This window comes from Capsicum annuum, chromosome 3 (assembly GCF_002878395.1).
Source record: "Capsicum annuum cultivar UCD-10X-F1 chromosome 3, UCD10Xv1.1, whole genome shotgun sequence".
NCBI classification, from domain to species: domain Eukaryota; kingdom Viridiplantae; phylum Streptophyta; class Magnoliopsida; order Solanales; family Solanaceae; genus Capsicum; species Capsicum annuum.
The window spans coordinates 151260720-151273525 of NC_061113.1; the positions used below are offsets into that span (position 1 = coordinate 151260720).

Below are 12806 nucleotides of genomic sequence, written 5' to 3' on the forward strand. Positions count from 1 at the left end.
GCCATAAGAATAACTTGCACATAGGAATAACTTGTAGTTGCACAACTGCTTTTGCACACTTGATAGGTAATAGTCTCATAATTCTGTCATTGACAATGTAAGCCAAATATTATTAAACATTGTCAAGTAAAAATAACTCAAGAAGAACGATTAGTCACTACGAATACATGATGAATATCTATTCACTATCACCAAAATAGATACAGAGGGAACTCACAAATTATAATATATTCTAAGATATGGTTTCCATGTTTTTTTTTTTGGTTTCAAAATATTAGTCCAACATGAGCATTAAACATCATATTTTTGCTAATCCAGAACTCAAGTTAAAGGAATGTTAGATAAGTTAAATTTTGACTACCACTAATCTGTACTTAAAAGATACCTAATAAGGTCAACATTACCATATATATCAACCCTTAACTATTGACACTAGATATATCCTCTGTTATCCCTTTACCATCGGTAGCATCAAAGAGGAAAAAGTTCTTGAGAGGATCACATTTTTTCAAATATTACTTTTATAACCTCCTGTGACGAGAGTCCTGTCCAAGAATTCCTCCTATGATGGCACAAACCAGACGAAATTCAATTCAAATTTCTATCAATCATTCCAGAAGAGCATCTGGGATCTGAGATGCGTAAACAATATGCCTGTCAAAGTTCCTTCCTACACTCATGAATATTTGAATGGTCATCAACAAATGTTTCTCTAGGATTTCGTCCCTCAAGTGCTTCAAAGCTTTCAATAACTCTCATTGTATAATAGAGCTTTGACATTCTCCAGGGGACTGCAATAGCTTTCTCAAAACTTGGATAAAGAAATTCACAATCAGTAGTCTCTTTATTTTTTTCTTATAACAGTTGTAATTCTGCAAATCAATAAATATCTCACTGCAGGAGTCACGAAATTCTACACTGTAAAATACAACATGCTTTGGCAACTTATGACATATTAAATTCACTGATTTTTTCATCAAAAGGAAGCAAAAACTAACAACAATAACACAAACTTCTGAAAGAAACCAACATCAAAGATGGGCAGAGCACCTTTAGTGTCAAACAACCTACTCCGGCTAAAACAATATTCTTACATAACTCAATAATAGTTCTTTTGAGTCTAGTGAGAATTACATGGAATTTGCTAAGCCTTCTCTGAGCATCAACACCCTAAACTCTAATTTGACGACTAGAGATGATAGTTTTCTACATCGTAAATTGTTCATCTTCTGTTCCCATTTCCAACTTGGGGACATGTTATCCCGTAACTCTCAAGTTATCTTATGAAATAACTTATCTCATCACTGACATATAAATGATGAAGTTATGGTTTCGTTAATACACCAGGTGGCTGTGAATTTGTGTTACTAGGCTAGACTTACTGAGTAATTATCATATCACTAATATTAAGCAAATTTTCTCATAAACTGATGTTTTTTTTTTAGAACATTAACTAAATACATTGCTAAAAGAATTTGAGTTCCTCCTTATGACGAGTGAAAAATCAAAATAGGAAAGTGATCACATATATCACATCTACTAGGCCCCCCATCTGGGAGATCCCTTACTCAAACAACTCGGCCACCCTTGTGGGTTATTCGTCTTCAAGGTTTAGTTACACAACCCAGTCCCTCCACCCATACAAGATGCACACATTAAGAACAAAGTAATTCAATTGTAAAACCTAACTAGGAAGAATCAGATCAATCTTAGGACTTTGCTTTGAGCGCCTCGCGAGAATCAGTTATATCTAATTTTAGGGAATAGGAATATTAAATTTTAATTTAAATAATTCGTAACATAATGGTACTTCATTTGTTGTCATTTATAGGTATATATGCACATAAAAAGAATCAAAATATATACAAGAATATGTTAGAAGAAACAACAACAACATCGAAGGTCTGAAGTTTACCAATACTTGGCTATTGGCTAAACTATAAGTAGATTTTAAAAAGTGGATATAACATAAAGAATACAGCATTATCAACACTTAGTGGGATATGTAATACTTACAACATTCAACGAGATTGTAAAAAACAATCTGGAAAATTAAAATAGAACAAGATACCTTAAAGAACAAGCAAGACAAACAACTCTTCAACTCACAACAATCATGACAGTACAATTATATAATACTTATCTGAATTAAAAATATAACAATTCCACTTTAAGAATCGATTCTAAAACATAATTAATATCTAACAGAATATCAACCAGTGTAAAGAAAAATAACATAACAACTTCTATCTTTTTTTTAATACTAACCTTGTGAAAGTCGTCTGGTAAGCTTGTGTAGTTGTACTACACATTAACTACAGTAGGGTCTTTTCTTGCACTAGCTAAATCTGAAGAGAAGAATAATAAAATGAGTCAATAATACATAAAAATAAATTATAACAGCAACACACATAAAGATAATACTATTACTTTTTTCAATTTGCTTAATATTATCAAGATCTTCCTCAAAACTAACAGGTTGTCTTAATTGTTCACTTCAAAACTAATCTTGAAGAAACACTAGAACTTTCACCAATTTAAGAGTCAATGAACTCCTAAATGAATAAAAAAGATGTTTTCCTGTACTAAATATAGATTCAGATGCAACACTTGAAACTGGAACTGCTAATACATTGCAAGCCATCTTAGCAAGAACAGGAAATCTTGTTGTGTCTATTTTCCACTAGAGTAGGATGTTAAATTCTTTAGTATCATCTTCAGTTTCTTCTCCAAAATATTTATCTAACTATGATCTAGCATCTAAAACTCCATTCACAGCTTTATATAGCTTTATATCTTGCATGAGACAATCTAAAGGTCCTGTACCTTCGGTACTTAGTTGACTGCTAGAAATCACTAAAGTACAAGTGTCTAGTAAAGAGAAAGGTGAAGACACAACAACCACTAGCCCTTTTGAACAAGATTTTACATATTCACTAAATAATGAAATCATGTATTTCTCTACTGTTGCTTTTAAAGATAGACCTTGATTTTCCCCAAACATCTTGACAAGAGCAGATCCAACTGAATCAAGCTTGTAACAAGGATCTATAACACATGAAGTAAAAATTATCTTATTCATTTTTGATGGATTACCCCGTTACTTATCAAATTTTATTTCATCCTCCTTGCCATATTACTTAAATCAGTATCTCCACTTTCAATCAATTGATTCAGATAACAATAATCTCACAAATTTTAAGAAAATAAAAATTAGATGTAACATAAAGTGATCCAAATATTTTCAAAGTGATAAGATAAAAGATTACAAGAAATTTTGTAATTCTTTTCATGTGCACCCAATCACTACTCAAAAGTTCACCAGCAGTTGCTCCAACTTCAATACAAGAATTCTCAAGATAATGTCTTAGGCCAATTTGATGAGAAGTATAATTTGTTAATGCATTCTCAAACTCAATAGCCCTACTCAACATTATATAGGTAGCATTTCATCTAGTTGGAATATCTAAGTATATAAAATTTCTTGCAACTGAGTTTTTCATCATCACAACTTTATTGAAACCTTTTCAACCTTACGGGAGATTGCCTAACATATCTCATTGCATGTATAACTCATTTAATAGAAAAAAAATTCTTTTAGACCATCCTGCATAATAAGATTCATAATGTGCACCAAAAACCTCACATGGAGGTGATGACCGTTGACACTACCCATGATGTGTGGTAATCCTACCACTCATTCGCACTAATCATGTATGCATACTATTATGTTTTGTATTAGAAAATGAGGCATTATATGGATTTAAGTGCACTAAAACCCATATTTTGTAGGTATAAAGTGGAGAAGGTAAGAATATATGGAATAGAGCTAAAAAGAGAGCAAATGGAAGTAAAAGGAGTGTAGCTAAAAACCTAAAGCAGTCATCCTTAGTTACCACGACTACGGTCCTCAGGTCGCGGTCGCAGTCAGTCTAGGTGGTAAGCAAAGCACGGTCATGGAACCTAATTACGGTCGTATAACAACGATTGCAGATAAACACATATGATTGCGGATTAGTGAGAACAGGCCCAAGGGCAGATTTTTAAAATATCATGGATGAATCCTAAATCGTATATAAGCCAAAACCCTTTCTTCTTTGGGTATTGCTTAACTCATAACATAGTTTTGATTTTCAAGCTTGAAACCCTAATTTGGGCAAGTTGTAATTAACTTTGGAGACACAAATTTCTTAGTTTTTTTATGAAGAATGAATTCGTTTGATGACCTACATAGTATATTTCTCTTTACTTTCTTCATGAGTAGATAAATAATGTAGTCTTGGGATTATGTTAAACTAGAGTGTGATTGTGTATGGGTATTGTTGTGTTTGCATGGATTTTAGTTATTGAGTATGGATTTCACCGTTGCTTGAGCTTATGTGTTGGAATTTGATAGGTGAAAACTCCAAATATCCAAATGGGTTTGATGAGTGAAATCTCCAAGATCTAGAGAGCCTTTGTCTTCCTCGAAAGAGGGATTTAGGTGAATATTAGGTAACCTATAACATCCTCTAAAGAGGGTTATCGGGGGATAAAGCAATGGTGAACAACTAAGACTACAGTTTACTACCCTTTGTAATCTTAGAAATAAGTGTTTAGGGAGTGTAAATCATGTCAAGAGCATTATCCTAGAAATAGGGATGCTTGGTTGTGGTTTTGGATGGTTATAGAAACTCTACACTCGTTAGGTTCTCGAAAGAGCCAATGGGTGAAATCGTTGGGATTTTATAGAAAGATCCACCTTAATGATCTTCGGCATAGCCTATCCATTAATTAATGACTAAATTTTATAATAAACCAACATTATCCCGCATGCTTTACCTCTAAGGATACATAATCCCAAGATCTCTCCAAACCTTGAGTTCAAAGCTAAGATATCATTTACTGCCTACTTGTTGAAGTTTGTGTGAAAATTTTTCAAACAATTCCCCCATTTATTTATACATGTTGTTTTTATTAGAATTTCAGGTAACCTTGTAGTAACTTGAGAACCCATAGATTTGACGTCTATAACATTCATTCCTTAAGATTCGACCTCAATTTACATTGGGTTACTTGACAACGACTGCCTCACCCCAATCATGGGAGCGAGTCGAGCATTATCAAAATGGTATCGTTGCCGGGGAGTGAAATATAGATTTCACTTTTGTGGTGCTATTCTTACTTAGAAATATCGGGAGAGGGATAATTTACTTTATTTATTATTTTTGAATATTTTGTAGGTGATCAAAGTGTGAATCGAGTGATGAGCTATGATGCAAGTAATTTGGGCCCCTTTAATACCCCACTAGATGATGAGGTCCAATTAAATGAGGCGGGGGAAACAAGTGCAATTCACATCCTGCCAACCAATGAAAATGGTTTGTTTCATATGACTAGCGTTATGTTTCACATGTTGCAACTGAAAGTCTTATATGGGGGTCAAGCATATGAGGACCCAAATTTCCATTTAAAGATCTTTGTGGAGGTTTGTGCACCATTTAACATAGCGCATATTACACAAGAATCCATTCGGCTTTGACTCTTCCCATTTTCACTAACGGGCGAAGCGGTGTAATGGCTCCGCTTACTTCCACCCGTTTTAATTACATCTTGGGGGGAGCTTACCACAATGTTCCTTGATAGATATTTCCTAACATACTAAATTCTTCAAAAGTGGCATGAGATTGTGAACTTTAGGTAAATGAATAGAGAATCATTGTTTGAAGTTTGGGAGAGATTTAATGGAAATCTAGCTCAATGTCCGAATCATGAAGTCCCAGATAAAATGCTCCTTCAGATTTTCTATAGAGATCTTGACCCATTGAACAAAACTCTGGTGGATAATGCCGCAGGTGGCTCTATGGTGAAATTGCATCATCTTACGACCTTTCGATTGGTAGGTCAAGTATCAAAGAAAAATAGGGGGTGACACACCCATGATACCAATGCTCCTAGGACCCCTTCTACTACATCCATGGTGACTAATGAGCAAAGAAAATGATATGAGAAGAAGGAGGAGAACATGTCCAAGATGATGACCCAACTTGAGCTTTTAATGAAACATCCGCAGCATCAAAGACTTATGAAGATGATAATGAGGCAAAGAAGTTGGATGAAGAAATTTGGTACTTGGAAAACTACTCGAGGGTTCCCACCTCACCTATCAAAGGCAATGTGGGAACTAAGGTTGGATGGATCATGACCGAGAGAAAGATTGGAGAGATAGGGAATATGACTATGACCACTACATTCCTCCTCATGATAGGGCTAAGGACAAAGAGTCAAATGTCATCGACCCCAAAAAGTTCAAGACAAAATATATTTTGGCAAGAATCTTGAGTAGTTTTGAAGGTATGGACAAAATGGTCCGTGAGTTGAAGGGTGGATTCTCCATGCTCTCCCAAATAGTGGTGTCTCACTCCGCCTCCATCAAATAATTGGAGACCTAAGTAGGGAAAATACCGACGCAATTAAATGCAAGGGCTAGAGTTGGACTTCAGAGTGACACAATTGCTAACCCAAAGAATGAAGCACAAGTCCTAGCAATTGTCACTAGACGTGGAAAAGCACTTGATGATCCCCTGGGAAGAGATGTGAGTGAAAATATGCCCAAGGCCAAGACAAAAAAGGTGATACCTCAATGAATAGAGGTAAATAATGAGAAAGTGATTGATGAAAGCGATAAGGAAGTGGATGAATTTGAAAAGCCACAAGAAGAAGCAAGGCCAACCATCCATGTTCCTTCCCCGTTCCCTCAACGGTTGCATAAAAAGGAACAGAGTGATAAATTGAGAAAATTTATGACAAAATTTAGCAATCTTTTAATAAATATCCCACTACTCGAGGTGATCCAAGAGATTTCGGGATACGCTAAGTTAATGTACAAAAAGAAGCTCGTTGAGGGTGATACCATTGAGGTTACTCATGGGTATAGTTTTATCATGGATATCATAGCCGCGGAAAAGAAATACAACCCTGGAGCATTCATTATCCCTTGCACCATTGGGACTTTAAGTTTACAAAAGCTTTTTGTAAACTTGGTGCAAGCATCAATCTAATGTCGTTTATTATTTATAATAAAATTGGCTTGGACACTCCTACACCGACCTTGATACAACTTTTTATGGCGTACCGATCCAAAAAAAGGCCGGTGGGTATATTGTTTGATGTCCTTGTAAAGCTGTACAAATTCATTCTCCCGATGAATTTCATTGTATTAGATTGTGATATAGACCAAGAGGTTCCAATCATTCTTGGCCATCCTTTCTTAGCCACCAGGAGAGCCATTGTCGATCTAGAGCTGGGGGAGATGAAATTTTGGGTACAAGAAAATGAGGTCTTATTCAAAATTTGCAAGTCAAAGAACCAAACCACAGAGCTCCAAGTAGTATCTGTGGTGGATATTGAAAATAAGAAATTGAATGATGAGGGGTTTGAGGACCCGCCATGAGATTGAAAGAAAAAAGATGCCGTGCCACGAAGATAACTTAGGCTATAGGTGGAAGGCAATCCACAAATGCCACGAGAGTGGCTCATATACTTTTTGCTATGTTCTCGTAGTGTAGATGTTGTCTTTACATTTAAATAACCCATGGATTTGTGGCACTTTGGATTGCATTAAATGAGCTTAAAAAGGGAAAGTGTGCAAGTCTACTTTGAAAAATTTGAGCAGGGAAAAATTTGTAAAAATTGAGTAAAATGCTGAATAGGGGAAAATAGGAGAGCAAAACTGCTATCAGTTACCGTGATCATGGCCCCCATGCGCATTCGCAGTTGTGCGGGTGTTAATGATCGTGGTTTTCTGATCATGACCGCGGTCACTTCAGTCATTTAACTCCTAGTTTCCCTTCATTTCCCTCACACTCCCTTTCAAGATTGTACTCTCAAATTTAGGCTAAATTTTGGTCAAGTTGTGAGCTCTCAAAAATTCTCTTTGCATATTTCTTTTTGCATCACAACTCTGTTAAGTGACATGAATCCATCCTTTTATTTTTGAAAATAGGCCGTAGAGTGCATGATTAATAAACGGCCTAAAATTGCTAATTGTTATGCTTTCCATGTTGTTATATTTATTATTGGTGTAATGTTGGCTGCATGATTGAGGTGTGCACAGGTGGAGAAATCTTGAGTACCCAATAGTGTGTACAAAGGGTAGACCAATGAGATATGCACAACAAGTGTTTGATAAATTGCTTAAATGAACATTCAATAGTAATATCTGCTTTTTAAAGGGCATATTCACACACACCTGTAGCATTGTTCGCATGACTTTTATTTGCGCCCATATTATAGAACATGCTAGTAGTTTAAAATTGGGAAAAATATGAACATGCAGAGCTAACATGGAACCTGCCTCAGGTGTCCCAATCGCGTTCCTAGACGGCGACTGCGGTAACTCAAACGCTGTCCTGACTCGTGATCGCGGTAACTGAGGACAAGTCTGCCAGGTCAAAAATCCTACACTTCCAATATTTAGCCAGTCAACTCCAAACACTTAGTCCAATGAACTTTAATGATCAATATAGCACAACTTTAATGATTAAAATAACATCGAAAAATATAATGTGTGTTTAGTAGTTTCAAGACAACCTCAAGGATAAGTATGATCATATCTGATTCATGGCATCCAAATTCCACACTAACTACTATAGTGATCTTTCAAAGACAAAGTTTCTCTTGGAAAGAGGGATTTGTTTGGAGAATGTACCGGAGAAACTACTGGCCTTCCACGATAAACTTAAAACCATAGGGTGGAATTGCTTTGCCCCAGATCCATGCCTTGAAAATGAACAATGGGTCAATGAATTTTATGTCAATATCAGTGAAGTATCCTTCTCGAACCCACTCAATGTGATTGTAATGATTCAAGGAAAGTCGATGAAAGTTGGGGCTAAATAAATCAATGATGTTTATGGGCTCAAACAGGCAAATACGGGTGAATTCAAAGCAAAGGGGTGTAAATTGGGGAATTAATTGGCACAAGGGCTATGTCCTGGAAAGGAAGTCTCGTGGACCAAAACTAAAAGCAATATTTCCATGAATGACTTCACTTTTAAGGCTCGAATATGGTTGCACATCATTTGTAGCCGAGTGTCTCCTTGCACTCACATGATAACAGTCCTTGAATTACGTGATTGTGTGGTTGCTTATATTTTAGATGACATTTCATTGGATGTTAGTTAACTCGTGGCCAGTGAAATAGATCATTTCAAAAACAAGGTGGTATGAATCTCTTTTACCCTTCTATGATTACTGAGCTTTGTGAGAGAGTAGGGGTAGAAGAGTATGCTAGTGATACATGGGTATGTCCTAGCACCTCTATCAACCCATTGAGGATTCGAGGAGACGGCGCACTAGGAAAAAACAAGAAAAGAAAGATCAACTTGGAAGATCCAACATGTAGTGAACCCAAACATCATAGGCCAACCACTATGGGACCTCTTAAAGAGATTTTAGTTAATATTGCAATCATTAAAGAGCTTGTGTCTAGCTTGCCTCAAGGGATGAAATATCCCTCTACCACCCATCACTCATATACGTCACGTGCCGATTATGATGAGTATAAGGAGGACCAAAAGAATCAAAAATCTACTATTGATCGGATTGAGAAAGCTTACTCATCTTTGGCAGCATCACATTGGGACCTCAGGAGTGCACATAAAAGGATGATAACAAGGGTGAAAAAGAGAGATAAATTCTTTATAAAGATGTGGAAAGGGGTGAAAGGCCTATGGAAGGTCTTGAAACCCTAAAATAGGCTTCCTACGTCTTGGGTGGATAGTGATAATGAGGCCCTAACTGAGTAGTCTAATTTTAAAGAGGACGGTGATAATGTAGGGTCCAAGAGTGATAGCATCCCTTAATACAAATTTAGGGAGCACCCTTATCTCTTTTATCTTTGATTATTTATGTAGTGAGGACACTGATTTTAGTTGGGGTGTCTCCTTATTTATTTGAGTTGGGAATGTATTATTGATATTCTGCATACTTTTATGCTCTTTTGGATAATTCTTATTTTTTTATTTGGGTTGTAATATTCAGGAACTCAAATGGTGCCCATATCTGCATGGAGTAGTTATTTTGTTCTTGTTTCATTAATTTGTCATTTTAGTTTCTAACCATAGATGCAAGTGAAGTCTGAGTACCTGTGGCATCGATGATTTGGATTTGCATTTACACTCATTGGTGAATTCTTAGTAACCATATGGAAGTTTGCCCATACTATAGTTTTCAATGTAAGACGATAGCTTGGGTTGTTGCAATAATTAGAAAAATTATGCATGGTTCGGGTTCAAAAGAAAACATCCCCTTCATCCGAGAAATTTTGCAAAACTCGAAGGCATGGATGCAACAACTTTGTGATATCATTCTCTCACTTTATTTGACTTTGAAAGTTGATTGTGAAAAAATAGGGGATACTCCACCCTTTTCTTGAGCGATGAGAACAATTGACCCTCCTGACAACATTCACATGTCGTGTGAGTGAGATTAATTATCTACATCTCATGTGTACTTGTACCATCTAGACCGTGACCCATTAGTCTTTCAAAACTAAATTTTGGTTGTGCTTGGTGGGTAAAATTATCATAGGCTATCTTGTGATTTTGGAATCCTACTTTAGCCTAAAATTCCCACCAATACATAGGAGTTACCCCTAGTCACCCTCTTTGAGCCTTTGTAGTTTTATTTGGCAACCACATTATAAGTCGTGACCCTTCTGCTTCCTCTATCTTAAACCCTATCCTCCTTAAACTTAAGATTGAAAATTGAGGATAAAAGCCTATGTTGGGTGTGATGGAAAGAGAAAGGAAGTGTAGTGAAAAATGAAGTCATAAAAATAAGAAAACCCTTCAAATCTAGCAAGTAGAATTTTGCTTTGAAGAAAAAGATAGTCCTTCGAAATAATGAGTTGCAACAAAAGATAGTCCCGAAATAATAAGTAAGGAAAAAAGGTGAAAAAACTTTGGGTAAAGAAAAAGAGACAAAGTAGGTAAAGCAACAAAAGATAAATAAGTGGCCCAATAATCAAATAGTGATGAGTATATGATGTAGAAGTTTAAGGAGGGTATATCCTTATTGTCCTAAATTGCTATCCTTCCCTACCCTAAACCTACATTACAAGATCAAAAATCCCTTTGTGATTTCCAACCAAGTGTGGTCATTGTAGTGGCGATTGAAAATTGGGGCAAGCCTATGGTATGGTACTTGTAACATGGAGAGTTCCTTGAGAGAGTGAGTGATTGCACTTAAATTTCCTTGTTGAGTAATTGGTAACTAGGGGCGTGAACATTTCTTTCTTGTAGGGGGCATTTGAGTTAATTAAGGTGGGTGATTTTGTCATCTTCCATGCAATGAGATGAGTGGATGTATAACATGATTGTAGCAGGCTTATGAGTCACTTTTAGAGTGTTAGTAATTGTCACATAGTCCCTCCCCAAGATCCATTGCACTTTTATCACCCCATTTTATGATGAGGGGTATTGTTAATACTTTTCTATCCATATGTGAAAAACTTTTTGTGTTAACAACCAAGTTGGAGTCTTCATAGTCATTGAGAACATAAATAAGGGCATACATGGAAAAGGTCTCATGGCAAGAGGTAGTGTTACTTGATGACAAGCAAGGGTCTAAGTTAGGGGTGTTGATGAGTGGTAATCCTACCACTCATTTGCACTAATCATGCATGCATACTATTGTGTTTTGTATTAAAAATGAGGCATTATATGGATTCCTTGGTTCGTAGGTATGAGAGGTTGGCCTTGGATGGTTTCAAGTGAGGTAGGGGTAGACCGAATAAGTATTAGAGGGAAGTGATTAAACATGACATGGAGCAGTTACAGCTGATTGAGGACATGAAACTAGATAGGAAGGTTTGGAGGAATAACATTAGGATAAAGGGTTAAGGTGTGTGGATGAGTTGTAGTCTGTAGTTGGGAGGGATTTGGTGTCCTTTGTTTGGCAATGTACAATATATTTATGGATGTCGTGCCTATGTTATTTTATCATGTACCATGATTTTGATGATTTTTGTATACTATCCTTTGTCTTGAATCGGGGGTCTATCAAAAAAAGCCTCTCTACTTCTTTAGAGGTAGTGATATGGACTACATACATTCTACCCTCCTAGACCCCATGATATGGGAATATACTGGGTTTGTTGTTGTTGTTGTTGTTGTTGTTATTGTTATATAGATTTAAGTGCACTAACACCCACATTTTGCAAGTATAAAGTAGAGAAGGTGAGCATATGTGGAATAAAGCTAAAAAAGGAGCAAATGGAAGCAAAAGGAGTACGCTGGAAACCTGAAGCTCTCAGCCTCAGTTACTACAACTGCGGTCCTCAGGCAGCAGTCGCAGTCAGTCCAGGTGGTCAGCAAAGCACGGTCGTGGAACCTAGCTGCGGTTGCATAATCGTAGTCATGAACAAATGAACAAGATAGCGGATCAGCAGGAACAGGCCCAAGGACAGATTTGTAAAATGTCATGGATGAATACCAAATTATATATAAGCAAAAACCCTTTCTTTTTTGGTATTGCTTACCTCATAACATAGTTTTGAATTCCAAGCTTGAAACCCTAATTAGACAAGTTGTAATTAACTTTGGAGACTCAAATTTCTTAGTTTCTTTATGAAGAATGAATGCTTTTGATGACCCACATGGTATATTTCTCTTTACTTTCTTCATGAGTAGCTAAATAATTTAGTATTGGGATTACGTTGAACTAGAATGTAATTGTGTGTGGGTATTGTTATGTTTGCATGGATTTTAGTTGTTGAGTATGGATTTCACCATTACTTGAGCTTATGTGTTGGAATTTGATGG

At 36.3% G+C, this 12806-nt stretch overlaps 1 pseudogene; it reads right to left on the reverse strand.

Moving 5' to 3' along the window:
• Positions 1–419: 419 nt before the first annotated feature.
• On the reverse strand, positions 420–12467 carry LOC107865190 (annotated as a pseudogene).
• Between the last annotated feature and the right edge of the window lie 339 nt (positions 12468–12806).